Genomic DNA, 10,042 nt, shown 5'->3' with positions numbered 1-10,042 from the left:
CATATTGAATGGCGAATGGTGCAGGCTCGAAGGGCCGAATGGCCTCTACTCCTGCACCTAATTTCTATGTTTCTATGTTTTCCTTCGCTCCATAGATGCTGCTGCACCCGCTGAGTTCCTCCAGCTTTTTTGTGGTGTACCTTCGATTTTCCCAGCATCTGCAGTTCCTTCTAAAATACATACACTGTATATTGTACATGAAACAAGTGGACCACAACAGTGCTCTCTTGTTCTAAGACGCCCCTCGTGAGAGTGAATCTTTCCCCAGGTTTATTCCGACTGTGGAAATTCGGGGCGGGTGTGTGTGGGGGATTTGACAGATTCCTCTCTCCAGACAGACGTGTCTGGAACTGCCCCGGAATCTTGCTTCCACCCCGATTTCGATTCTGGGAAACGGGAGCTTTTCCGAAACAAAATCGCTGACTCAGGCAGCCGCGAGTCGGGGTGGGACTCGCTGTCTAGACTCCCCTCCCCTCCCCTCCCCTCCCTCCCCCTCCCCTCCCCCCTCTCAACTACCTCCTCCGGCAGCTCGTTCCATACACCCACCACCCTCGAAAAGTGTGGAAAAGTTACCCCCCCTCCCCCAGATTCCTAGTAAATCTTTCCCCCCCCCCTCTCCTCACCTTAAACCTGTGTCATAGAAATAGAAACATAGAGGCCATTCGGCCCTTCGAGCCTGCACCGCCATTCAAATGTTTTTCCTCATCTCAGTCCTAAATGGCCGAGCCCTTATTCTTAAACTGTGTGTGTGTGTGGCCCCTGGTTCTGGACTCCCCCAACTAACATGGGGAACATGTTTCCTGCATCTAGCCTGTTCAATCCCATGAGAATTTTATATGTTTCTATAAGATATCCTCTCATCCTTCTAAATTCCAGTGAATATTTAGCACCGTCGATCCATTCTGGGATAAGCAGGGATTACAGCAGTAAATAGTAACATCGAAACATAGACAATAGGTGCAGGAGTAGAGGCCATTCGGCCCTTCGAGCCTGCACCAGCACCACCATTCAATATGATCATGGCTGATCATCCAACTCAGTATCCCGTACCTGCCTTCTCTCCATACCCCCCTGATCCCCTTAGCCACAAGGGCCACATCTAACTCCCTCTTAAATATAGCCAAGGAACTGTGTGGCCTCAACTACCCTCTGTGGCAGAGAGTTCCAGAGATTCACCACTCTCTGTGTGAAAAATGTTCTTCTCATCTCAGTTTTAAAGGATTTCCCCCTTATCCTTAAGCTGTGACCCCTTGTCCTGGACTTCCCCAACATCGGGAACAATCTTCCTGCATCTAGCCTGGATTATTTATGTCTTCCTTAGTGAAAACAGAACCAAAGTAGTTATTCAATTGGTCTGCCATGTCCTTGTTCCCCATGATCAATTCACCTGTCTCTTATCCTTAAACTGTGTGTGTGTGGCCCCTTGTCCTGGACTTCCCCAACATCGGGAACAATCTTCCTGCATCTAGCCTGTCCAACCCCTTAAGAATTTTGTAAGTTTCTATAAGATCCCCCCTCAATCTCCTAAATTCTAGCGAGTACAAGCCGAGTCTATCCAGTCTTTCTTCATATGAAAGTCCTGACATCCCAGGAATCAGTCTGGTGAACCTTCTCTGTACTCCCTCTATGGCAAGAATGTCTTTCCTCAGATTAGGAGTTTCTATAAGATCCCCCCCTCGATCTTCTAAAGTACAAGCCGAGTCGGGAATGTTGGGGTTCGGGTAAAACGCTCATAAAGTTCGGGGAATTATGCCGAGGTTCATCAGGGGCGTCTTTATCGGGGTTCAGGGTGGAACATTGGGGTTCCGGGGGGGGGGGGTACGGAGCGTTTCCCGGGGGCGCAGGGGGGAATCTAGGGGTACAGGGAAGAATGTCGGGGTGCAGGGAAGAATGTCGGGGTGCAGGGAAGAATGTCGGGGTTCAGGATAGACTCTAGGGGTCCAGGGTGACATCTGGGGGTTTTGGGGAATCTCGGGGTACAGGGGGAAATCTCAGGGTCTTGACGGGAGACTGTTGGGGTTCGGGGAGGTTAGCTGGGGGTTCGGGGTGAAATCTCGGGGTTCAAGGAAGCCTGGGAAGATTCTTGGGGTACAGGCTGTTTCGTGGGGTTAAGGGGGTGTCTCTTGGGGTGCAGGGGTGGCCCAGCAGTACAGGAACAAATGTTGGGGTTCATGGAGACATGTTGGGGTACAGTGAGTGATTTTGGGGGGGGGGGGTTGGGGAAGACATGTCTATGTACCTTGACCACAAGCTCCCTCTGCTGACCACGGGCAAGACTGCGAGCAAACACCAGGCCCACACGTGGAGCTCCGTGCAGGGGACACACAGCAAGGAGCTCTGCTGTGGGGGCCCAGTGTGGCCTCAGAGCGGAGGTGCTAGCGCGGAGCTCCGGCCGAGAAGCATCGTGGAGCTCTGGTCTGGGACAGTGACGGGACGCTAGCAAGGAGCTCCGTGCTGGGGACACGGCGAGAAGCTCTGCACTGGGGACTCCATGCTGGGGACGCGGGCTGGCTCGTGGAGCTCCTTACTGGGGACACCAAGTGGGAGGGGGGGAGAGGGAGGGGGGAGGGAGGGGGGAGGGGGGAGGGAGGTAGAGGGGGGAGAGAGGAGGGGGAGGGGAGAGGGGGAGAGGGGGAGGGGGAGAGAGGGAGGGGAGAGAGAAGGGGAGGGGGAGAGAGGGGGAGAGATAGAGAGAGGGAGTGGCGAGCTCCGAGCTGGGACCACCGGGACCCGCGGAGCTCCGAGCTGGGGCCACGGCCCAAAATGAGCCCCACCTAACACAGTCTCGTGTGTAAAACTCAGTTTAAAATTTATTAATAACAAAATCTCCCGAACGCAGAGGAGTTCGAACAAGCCCCCCCCCCCCCCCCCCCCCCCACAGACCAGCCCCCCCCTGGGACGGGGAGAGAGAGGGGGGAGAGAGGGGTGAGGGGGGGGGTCTCCAATGAAACAAATCTCACATTAACCACATTGATTAAAAAAAAAGGTCGGGCTAGCACGGGGGGGGTGTCGAAGGGCCTGTTTCCGCACCGTATATCTCTCTGGTGAACTAGTGTCCGTCATCTCACGGAAACAGGCCCTTCGGCCCCACCGAGTCCGTGCTAGCCCGGCCAGCGAATGATCGCCTCATCCACTCCCTTCCACACTGGGGCTCGTGAGCTTACAGGGGGGGAGGGGGGCCGCAGCAGGTAGAGCTGTTGCCAGAGACCCAGGTTCCCATCCTGAACACGGACGCTGTCTGTGTGTGGAGCCTGCAACGCGGGTTTTCTCCGGGCGCTCCGGGTTTCCTCCCCCCCCGTCCCAAAGACGGGTTTGTGGGTCAATCACCCCCCTTTGTAAATCGCCCCCCCCCCCTCCAAATCTCCCCCCCCCTCCCCTCCCCCAGTGTGAGATGGGAGAGGGATGAGTGGGGTAACCAGTGTGTGTGGTTGGGCGGGGAATCGACCACTGGTTGGGCTAGCACGGACTCGGTGGGGCCGAAGGGCCTGTTTCCGCGCTTATATATTCCAATTAATCCGCCAGACTCGCCAAATTCCTCCAGCACTTGGGGTTAGGTTTAGTTTAGAGGCCCTTCGGCCCCACCGAGTCCGTGCTAGCCCGGCGCTGGTGTTGGTTGGTTTGAGGATGTTTCTGGTGGGTCCGTGGGGGATTTTTGTGTGGGGACGGGGAAGTGTGGGGGGGGGGGGGCAGGGTGGGGCAACGGGTGTGGTCCGTGGGGGGTTTTTTGTGTGTGTGTGGGTGGGTGGGTGGGGGAGGGGGGGGAAGGGATGGGGGGGGGCTGGACAGGGGGGGCTCCTGAGCCGTGGCCTCACCGCCGGACGGGTCAGTAGACGGCCCTCGTCCCCCTCATCGCCGCTGTCCCCCCCCCAAACTCCTCGCCGTTGTCAAAGTACGACATTACGTAGTCCGTCTCCTGGAGAGAGAGAGAGAGAGAGGGGAATGGTGGAGAGAGAGGGGAAGAGAGATCATTGACACGGGGACAGAGAGAGAGGGGAGGAGGGGGGAGAGAGAGAGAGGGAGAGAGAGGGGGAGAGACAGAGAGAGAGAGAGATGAGAGAGAGAGAGAGGGAGAGAGAGGGAAGAGAGTGGGAGAGAGAGAGAGAGAGAGACAGAGAGAGAGGGAGGGGGAGAGAGGGGGGGAGACATAGGGGGGGAGAGAAGGGGGAGAGAGAGGGGGGAGGGGGAGAGAGAGAGGGAGGAGATAAAGGAGAGAGAGGGGGGAGAGGGGAGGTTTGAGAGGACTGGGACAGGAGGGGGAGAGGGGGAAGAGGACGGAGAGAGAGGGGGGAGATAAGGAGAGAGAGAGGGGGGAGGGGGGATAGAGGGGGGTTTAGAGAGAGGGGAGGGAGGGAGGGGGGGGAGAGAGGGGGCAGAAGGGGGAGAGAGGGGGGAGGGGGAGAGAGAGGAGAGAGGTGGGGGAGAAGAGAGAGGAGGGAAGGGAGAGAGGGAGGGGGAGATAGAGAGAGAGGGGGGGAGAGAGGGGGGGAGAGAGAGGGGGAAGAAGAGGAAGGGAGAGAGAGGGGGGGAGAGATAGGGGAGAGATAGGGGGAGAGAGAATGGAGAGAGGGAGGGGGAAGGAAGGAAGGGAGGGGGTTAGAGGGAGGGGGGGAGAGGGGGGAATCGAACCCACCGCCACCACTCACCTCCTCAAACTCCTCCTCATCGTACTCCTCCTCATTGTCCTTCTCCTCCTCATTCTCCTTCTCCTGCTCCCCTCCTCCTCCGAGCTGTGAGCCCCCTCCTCCTTTTTCTCTCCAGCGTCTGGTTCTTGGGGGGGGGGGGGGGGGGGGGGGGGGGAGAGAGAGAAAGGCAACGTTAGGGTCCGCAGCTGGTTTAGAACCGCTGCCTCCCGCAGCCAGAGACCCGGCTTCCATCCCGACCACAGGCGGACGCTGTCTTTGCGGAGTTTGCACGTTCTCTCCCCGTGACCCGCGTGGGTTTTCTCCGGGCGCTCCCGTCTCACCCCCGCGCGCGCGCGCACGTCTCTGTCGTACGTTTCGACTGGGCAGCCGGGCGCGGGGAACATAAGATGGACACAAAACTCTAGAGTAACTCAGCGGGACTGGCAGCGAATCTGGGGAGAAGGAACGGGCGATGTTTTCAGGTCTAGACACTTCCTCAGGTTCACCAGGGAGGTTCTACTGCAGTTGTACAGGGTCTTGGTGAGACCACACCTGGAGGACAGCAGCAGGGAGGTTCTACTGCAGTTGTACAGGGTCTTGGTGAGACCACACCTGGAGTACAGGAGCAGGGAGGCTCTACTGGAGTTGTACAGGGTCTTGGTGAGACCACACCTGGAGTATTGCGTACAGTTTTGGTCTTAAGGAAATAGGTAACGTTTCGGGCCGAAACCCGGAAGGGTTTCGGCCCGAAACGTTGCCTATTTCCTTTGCTCCATAGATGCTGCTGCACCCGCTGAGTTCCTCCAGCGTTTTTTGTCCACATGCAGCACTGTGGAGCAGACTGTCCCCTCCCTAAACTTCCACCCCCCCCCTCCGCCCTTCGATCCACCATGCTTATTTTCTATGTATAGGAGCACAGGAGGTTCTACTGCAGTTGTACAGGGTCTTGGTGAGACCACACCTGGAGTATTGCGTACAGTTTTGGTCTCCCAATCTGAGGAAAGACATTCTTGCCGTAGAGGATTTGAGTCTAGGAGCAGGGAGGTTCTACTGCAGTTGTACAGGGTCTTGGTGAGACCACACCTGGAGTATTGCGTACAGTTTTGGTCTCCTAATCTGAGGAAAGACATTCTTGCCATAGAGGGAGTTACAGAGAAGGTTCACCAGACTGATTCCTGGGATGGCAGGACTTTCATATGAAGAAAGGCTGGATAGACTCGGCTTGTACTCGCTAGAATTTAGAAGATTGAGGGGGGGATCTTATAGAAACGTACAAAATTCTTAAGGGGTTGGACAGGCTAGATGCAGGAAGATTGTTCCCGATGTTGGGGAAGTCCAGGACAAGGGGCCTCATCAAATAAGGAAAGCGGTAACACCCGCACAGTTTAAGGATAAGGGGGAAAATCTGGATTTTACTCGTACGGGACCGAGATGAGAAAAAACATTTTTTTTTTTTACACCACACAGAGAGTTCTGGTGAATGATTCAGGGAATTCTCTGAAAAAATAATCGGAGATTCCACTGAACTCTCGGTGAAAGTGGCACCTTTCTGATACAAGCAACGTTGACAAAACCTCCAGCATGTTCCACTGAGTAGATCAAAGAGATTTGCAGAATGGCCTGTACTCCTGCACCTATTGTTTGTGTTTCTACAACCCCTCCTCCAGCTTTTTTTTTGATGATCTCCTCTTTCTCCCACCCACTGGTCCGAGGTTTCCTACACTTCCGGACTGGTTGGTCCGAGTTTCTGTTCCCCAGGGGGAGCATCTCAGGAGATTCAGGGAGAGATAGGGGGGAGAAGAGAGATAGAGAGGGGGGGTTAGAGACACAGCCTGGACTTTGCACCCAGCCAGCTCTGCACCCACACAATCTCCTCTGCTGCTCTGTGGCTCCCCACCCCTCCCCTCTCTCCCCTAGTGTCTCTCCCCCTCCCTCTCTCCCCCTCCCCCTGTCTCCCCATCTCCCCCTCTCTCCTTCCCCCTCTCTTCCCCTCTCCCCTCCCTCCCCCCTCTCTCCAGGGCAAGTCCTCCCCCCCACCCTCTTCCCTTCCCCAGTTTTCCCCCCTCTTCTCCCCCACTCTCTGTCCCACACTCACCTAAACACAGTCAACTATTCTCCTCTCAGCCTCCGCTTATCTCCGGATCCTCAGTTTCCCCGGATAATCCGCCAATCTGTGAGCACGAGGGGTAAATGGGGGTGGGGGAGAGGGGGAGAGGGGAGGGGAGGGAGGGGGCCAGAGACGGGTTACATTCTCTCTCCGTGTGGGAACCTCAGGTACATTTAAGGCCACACTCCAACAGGCCATTCGGCCCCCTCTACCCCTCGATGGCCAGGGGCGAGTTTTGACCTGGGGGGGGGGGGGGGGGTGGGGGGGGTGGGGGGGGGGGTTGTACAGGGTCTTGGTGAGACCACACCTGGAGTATTGCGTACAGTTTTGGTCTCCTAATCTGAGGAAGGACATTATTGCCATAGAGGGAGTACAGAGAAGGTTCACCAGACTGATTCCTGGGATGGCACGACTTTCATATGAAGAAAGACTGGATAGACTCGGCTTGTACAAGCTAGAATTTAGAAGATTGAGGGGGGATCTTATAGAAACTTACAAAATTCTTAAGGGGTTGGACAGGCTGAGATGCAGGAAGATTGCTCCCGATGTTGGGGAAGTCCAGGACAAGTGGTCACAGTTTAAGGATAAAGGGGAAATCCTTTAGGACCGAGATGAGAAAAACCTTTTTCACACAGAGAGTGGTGAATCTCTGGAACGCTCTGCCACAGAAGGTAGTTGAGGCCAGAACAGTTCATTGGCTATATACTCCTCTCCTCTCCTCCTCTCCTCTTCCTCTCCCCTCCCCCTCTCCTCTCCTCCACTCCCCTCCCGTCTCCTCCCCCCTTCTCCCTCTCCTACCCTCCCCTCTCTCTCCATCTCCTCCTCTCCTCTCCTCTCTCCTCCCACTCCCCTCCCCTCTCTTCTCCTCTCCTCTGAATCTGTGGAATTCTCTGCCACAGAAGGTAGTTGAGGCCACACAGTTCATTGGCTATATACTCCTCTCCTCTCCTCTCCTCTCCTCCCCTCCCCTCTCCTCTCCTCTCCTCTTCCCTCTCCTCCCCTCTCCTCCCCTCTCCTCTCCCCTCCCTTCCCCACTCCTTTCCTCTCCTCTCTTTCTCCCCCTCCCTCTCTCTCTCTCTCTTCTCTCCTCTGAATATGTGGAACTCTCTGCCACAGAAGGTAGTTGAGGCCACACAGGTCATTGGCTATATTTAAGAGGGAGTTAGATGTGGCCCTTGTGGCTAAGGGGATCAGGGGGTATGGAGAGAAGGCAGGTACGGGATACTGAGTTGGACTCAGCGGGTGCAGCAACATCTATGGAGCGAAGGAAATAGGCAACGTTTCGTCCCGAAACCCTTCGGGTTTCGACCCGAAACGTTGCCTATTTCCTTTGGGTTTCAGCCCCATTTGAAGCCAGTTGAGGCCACAGTTCATTGGCTATATTTAAGAGGGAGTTAGATGTGCCCCTTGTGGCTAAAGGGATCAGGGGGTATGGAGAGAAGGCAGGGATGGGATACTGAGTTGGATGATCAGCCATGATCATATTGAATGGCGAATGGTGCTGGTGCAGGCTGGAAGGGCCGAATGGCCTCTACTCCTGCACCTATTGTCTATGTTTCGATGTTTACCTGGGTTCCAATCTATGGTGTTGTCCGTCGGGCCTGAGGACTGGTATTTGTCAGAGTAACGTTCGATATCTGTGGGCGGAAAACCGTAGATAGGAATCGTGAAATCACATCGCGCGATCCCCAGCCTGGTGGACTGGCCCAGACTCTGGCAGTGGGGGGGGGTGAGGGCACAGTTTTATGCCCATTATCTGCCATCTTAACATCACATAACAAGAGGAGTTGAGTCTAGGAGCAAAGAGGTCCTTCTGCAGTTGTACAGGGCCCTAGTGAGTATAGAAGCTGGGATGTAATGTTAAAATTGTACAAGGCCTTGGTGAGACCAAATCTGGAGTATGGTGTACAATTTTGGTCGCCCAATTATAGGAAGGATGTCAACAAAATAGGGAGAGTACAGAGGAGATTTACTAGAATGTTGCCTGGGTTTCAACAACTAAGTTACAGAGATAGGTTGAATAAGTTATGTCTTTATTCTCTGGAGCGCAGAAGGTTCAGGGGGGACCTGATAGAGGTCTTTCAAATGATGAGAGGGATAGACAGAGTTGATGTGGACAAGCTTTTCCCTTTGAGAATAGGGAAGATTCAAACAAGAGGACATGACTTCAGAATTAAGGGACAGAAGTTTAGGGGTAATATGAGGGGGAACTTCTTTACACAGAGAGTGGTAGCGGTGTGGAATGAGCTTCCTGTGGAAGTGGTGGAGGCAGGTTCGTTTGGTATCATTTAAAAATAAATTGGATAGGCATATGGATGAGAAGGGAATGGAGGGTTATGGTATGAGTGCAGGCAGGTGGGACTAAGGGGAAAAACGTTGTTCGGCACGGACTTGTAGGGCCGAGATGGCCTGTTTCCGTGCTGTAATTGTTATATGGTTATAGTGAGACCACACCTGGAGTATTGTGTGCAGTTTTGGCCTGTTGGCCTTCATAACAAGAGGAGTTGAGTACAGGAGCAAAGAGGTCCTTCTGCAGTTGTACAGGGCCCTAGTGAGACCACACCTGGAGTATTGTGTGCAGTTTTGGCCCCCTAATTTGAGGAAGGACATTCTTGCTATTGAGGGAGCCCAGCGTAGGTTCACCAGGTTAATTCCCGGGATGGCGGGACTGTCATATGCTGAGAGAATGTGGAGCGGCTGTGGGCTTGTACACTCTGTGGAGTTTAGAAGGATGAGAGGGGGATCTTATAGAAACATATATGAGATTGTTAAGGGCTTGGACACGCTAGAGGCAGGAAACATGTTCCCGATGTTGGGGGAGTCCAGAACCAGGGGCCACACACACACACTCACACACACACATACACACACACACACCACACACACACACACACACTCACACACACACACACACACACACACACACACACACACACACACACACACACACACACACACACACACACAGATACACACTCACACACACTCACACACACACACAGATACACAGATACACACACACTCACAGATACACACACACACACACACACACATACACAGATACACACACACACACACACATACACACACTCACACACACACACACTCACACACACACACAGACTCACACACACACACACACACACGCAGACACACACACACACACACACACACACACACACAGTTTAAGAATAAGGGGTCGGCCATTTAGAACGGAGACGAGGAAACACTTTTTCTCACAGTGAGAGTTGTGAGTCTGTGGAATTCTCTGCCTCAGAGGGCGGTGGAGGCCGGTTCTCTGGAGAGAATTCTT

The sequence above is a fragment of the Leucoraja erinacea genome, unplaced genomic scaffold, assembly GCF_028641065.1.
Source record: "Leucoraja erinacea ecotype New England unplaced genomic scaffold, Leri_hhj_1 Leri_1440S, whole genome shotgun sequence".
NCBI classification, from domain to species: Eukaryota; Metazoa; Chordata; class Chondrichthyes; order Rajiformes; family Rajidae; genus Leucoraja; species Leucoraja erinaceus.
This window is presented reverse-complemented; position numbering follows the sequence as displayed.